The 4582-nt window shown below is 41.4% G+C and overlaps 1 non-coding gene across 1 annotated transcript; it reads left to right on the top strand.

Annotated features, from left to right (window-relative positions):
- Window positions 1-1380: 1380 nt before the first annotated feature.
- Window positions 1381-1512, top strand: LOC114634529. Its single transcript, XR_003713345.1, has one exon. It is a non-coding gene; the product is annotated as a small nucleolar RNA SNORA17 (small nucleolar RNA).
- The last annotated feature ends 3070 nt before the right edge of the window (window positions 1513-4582 follow it).

The following is a 4582-nucleotide window of genomic DNA, read 5'->3' on the forward strand; positions in this document are numbered from 1 at the left end:
ACTTTTCATTAATTTATTTCTTCTATTGCTTACTTTATCTTGGAACTCTCTACGCAGTACAATCTGATCTTGGACTAAAAAGGCAGTTTGAAGGCGGGGCTGGGGAGATGGCTCAGTAGTTAAGAGGACTGTCTGCTGCTCTTTTAGTGGTCCTGAGTTCAATTCCCAACAACCACACGGTTGGGCACAACCATCTATACTGGAGTCTGATGCCCTCTTTTGGCATGCAGGTGTATATACAGATAGAGCACACATAAACATCAAATAAAAATAAATGAATGAAAAATTCTAGCAAAAAAAAAAAAAAAAAAAAAAAAGCAGCTCTCCTGCCTTAGCCTCCCAAGTGCTGGGATAATAGCCCTGAACCATTTGTTATGCCTGTCTACTACCTATCTACCTGCCTGTCTATCTGTTCATGTATTTATCCATTATCTGTCTGTCTGTCCGTCCGTCCGTCCGTCCGTCCGTCTGTCTGTCTGTCTGTCTATCTCTCTGTGTGTGTGTGTGTGTTTCTTGTCCTCCTGGTAGCCCAGGCTGGCCTCAGTTATGATCTTCTATCCTTAGCCTCTAAGTGCTGGGACTGTATATATGTACTACCATGGCTGGCTTAATTAAGTTTTGAATAAAAGGAAGTGCTTTGACTATTAGAGACTCAGAATATCATTCTCCACAGTCACATTCTGCTTGAACTGCTGTTTTGAAGGTACTATGATACTCCTGACAAACAGATGGGTCTGGGCAGGAAACCGGGTTTCTCCAGAACACTGCTAGCTCTATGACAGTCGACGGGTGCAGGGTTTGAAGGAGACATTGCTATAGGTTGGCTGTTGAATGTCTTCCAGTGTTTATGTGTTAAGGGTTTGATCTCACAGTGGCACTAACGGGCAGTGGGATCTAGTAAGAAATCTTTAAATCATCAGGAGCTGGAAGGGGATTGTGGAACTGCAGCTCCTTCTTGACTCTCAGGCTTCCGGTGAGAAAATTTTTCTGTTTCAAACATTCTCTACTGATAACTTCCATCCATCCCAATAGATCTACCAGATCTTATACACGTAGCTTAATTTGCCTTTTATTCATTAATTATCCCTTCTTGAGTTACTTACAGCAACAAGAGGCTGAGTAATACTGGGGTAATTATTTGGGCATAAGACATACAGAAAGAGTAAAGAGAGAAAATGCTTGGCAGATCAAATGGGGTCTTTGAGAGCTTATTTCCATGTGCAGACTTGCCTATTGCAGTTATACAATGACATAATTGACTGTTGCCTGCAGTCTGAAAAAGCAGAGTGACGGAGCAATGCTAGCTAGATACATCACAGATGACTAACAAATAGCAAACCTAAATATTGGAAGGCAACGAGATTAGAAATGGCATCTGATCCAGCCCCTAGAGGCATTGCAGCTATGGCTGCTGTGTCACATGTATGTCAGTAGGTGGCAGAGATGAGACAGGCTAAGACAACCATCAGTCTGGTGTCAGGGGGCCAGGACAGGGAGCTAGCCTGAGGCAACTACCAGTTTGGCACTTTGCAGGCCTGGATAAGTTCCCGAAATGGGGAATGAGCCAGAGACTAGAAGAACCAACCCCACCTGAACTGCTGGCCCCAGGCAGTTCAGAGTGAGCCCAAGACAGGAGACCCTTGAATAGAGCCATGCAAGTGGGGCAGAGATAGGAGTGAGCCCAGGCAGCCACCAGGCCAGCATCATGGGGCTGGATCAGGAACCTAGTCTGAGATGATCACCAGCCTGGTGCCTCAAAGGCCTGGGAGTGAGGGGGACAGACCATGCCTAAGATGATCCCTCCTTGGTGCCATAACGCAGAAGAGGGCAGAGCATTCCTGAGGTAGTCAGGGGGAAGATGGGCTGCCAGATGCCTGCTCCAGGGACCAAAGGATATACTGTGGGACAATTGTGACACTCTACAACTTCCATGATGAGATTTTTTTTTCCCCTGTGTTGTGGAGGGAGGTTGCAAGGATGGAGGGTGAGTATGAGGGGTAGGAGAGATTAGTGGGATCAGGGTGTATGATGTTAAATTCACAAAGAACTAATAAAAAGTCAAAAAAGAAGGAAAGAAAAGGAAGGAAGGAAGAAAGGAAGGAAGGAAGGAAGGAAGGAAGGAAGGAAGAAAGAAAGAAAGAAAGAAAGAAAGAAAGAAAGAAAGAAAGAATCTGAGTCATCCTGGGCCACGCATCCCAGTTTCTGAAGGGTGTTTTGAAGTTACTCTTCAATGTCCCTTAAAGTAAAAGCATTGTAGTGGGTTGAGATTGTGTTCCTCGAGACAGAAAGCTACCCCTGAGGCCCAGAGAGCATCCTCAAAGCATTATCTATGCCTAGAAGGTTGGTATTTTTTTTCATACTTTACAACATATTTTAAGATTATTTTTATCTGAGGATTTCGTGAACTTCTGGTGACTACATTTCAAATCACCCCTGCCCCCATGTAAATCAATATAATAGCTGATTGTTATTAATGATTAATAACTTTTATGTTGTAGAATAAGCTACATCATGTATTTAACTACAGTACCTAAATTATTCATTATCTATCTATCTATCTATCTATCTATCTATCATCTATCTATTCATTTACCATTTATCTATCTATTCATGTATGTATGTATGTATGTATCTGTCTGTCTATCTATCTATCTATCTATCTATCTATCTATCTATCATTTATCTATCTACTCTTCTCTCTAGTCCTTGACTTCGTTGATCAGTCTTGTTTTCCTGATTTGATTATTCTGCTCTTGTATAATCTTTTCTTGAGTATTTGTCTTTTTCCAGCAACCGAACTGAACTTGAAATTGTGATTGTTCAGAGTGTGAATTGTGTTTAGTATTCTTAATAAGATCACAGTATATTGTATGAAAAATATAGGTAGGATTGTCACTATGCCAAACTGGCATACCTTTAAATTGGTTATTTCTTATAGACTAGAAAAAGCTTCAACAGTATTTATTTACTATAAATGTCATTTTTATTTCCCCAGAGGGAAGGATGAGATGAGAACTGTACTCAAACTTTATGAATACAAATGGCTTGGGCTAGACCCAGAATGTTTCTATCTAACTATCCTCTAGGCCAGGAAGCTTCTAGCCTCCATATAATCTAATCTTTTTCAAGCCTAGACCTTGAAGGATTCAGCTTCCAGCCTCTGTCTGCTAACCTAGGCCTAGAATGTTTCAGCCTCTGAGACTTACTGCTCAATAAACTCAGATTTTCTAGCTCTTTCTGAACTCTGGATGGCTGGTTCAACTTAGTTGCTCTGGCTCAAACTCCTCTTCAAGCTGACTGATTCAAATTGGCTTCTTTTGGCTTCTGCCTGAATTGCTTTGCTTGAAAAAACTTCCTGTGAACTCCGCAAAATGGACAGCTCTGAACTAAACTAAACTTCTCTGAACTAAAGTGAACTCAACTGATGTCAACTGCACTCAAGTGAACTGCACTGCACTGAACTGCCTCTCTCTCCCTGCATTGCTCTTAAAGTAGTCTTTTCCTGTTTGTTCTCATGAGAGTTGTATGTATCCTGTCTCTGACTCATTCTGTCAAATCTTTCACTAATTCATCACTTTGTCTGCCCCCCAATTAGATGTCATTGTTTGAGATTAAAGGTATGTACTGAAGGCCTGCCAATATTCCAGACAGAAGGATTAAAGGTGTGTGGCATGTCTTCATTTCAGCTATATCACACAGACCCACAGACTAGAAGGTCTTCAGATGTGATCCCTTGCGAAAGCAGCCATGTTGCTGTATTAAAATTCCTCTACAATTTATTTGTTTGTTGCTGTTGTTTACTGGTTCTGGAGACTGAACTGGAGGCTTTGCTTGTGCTAGGCAAGCTATCACAGAGTTACAACTCCAACTACTCAAAAATAGTTTAATAACAAAGAGAATAAAGTATGCTCATTGAGTCATCCAAGAATATTGTTTTCTTTTTCTTATTTTCTTTCTTTCATTTTTCAATATGCTTACAATTGGATTTCTAGATAAGATAAAATGCTAGATGCCCAGTTGAATTTGAATTTCAAAAGAAAAATACGTGAGTAGCATTCATGTTAAAGATTTAGTTGTTAACTGGATTAACTGCCATCTAAGTGAGTGCATGCTGCTCGTATCTTCTAACCTAGCAGCCAAGTCTTAAAGCTACTTAGTTATTGAAGTTAGTGAAGTGACTCAGTATGTAAAGGCAATTGCCACCAAACCTGTTGACCCAAGTTGGCCAAAAAGTTGTCTTCTGATTTCTACATACACCATGGCACACATGTACCCTTCTCTGCACACAGAGCCCATGAGGGGAAAAACATCCTAATCTCTGTGAGTTCTAGGCCAATTGGTCTACACAGTGAGTTCCAGGTCAACCAGGGCTACGTAATGAGAGCCTGGTGTGTGTGCATGTGCACGTGTATGTGTAGAACACAGGTTTTCTTTTTTAACTACTCAGGTCCTCAGTTGTGAGTCACCATCCTCTGCACCTGTGCTGTTGTGCCAGCTCCCCGTCTCTATGCATCTCCCCAAAAAGACTGCTTGAAGAGAAATCCAAACTTAGGTGATAGGCTGCCAAGTGTATCTCCTTGTT

Source organism: Grammomys surdaster, unplaced genomic scaffold, assembly GCF_004785775.1.
Source record: "Grammomys surdaster isolate TR1022 unplaced genomic scaffold, NIH_TR_1.0 958, whole genome shotgun sequence".
Taxonomy (NCBI): Eukaryota; Metazoa; Chordata; class Mammalia; order Rodentia; family Muridae; genus Grammomys; species Grammomys surdaster.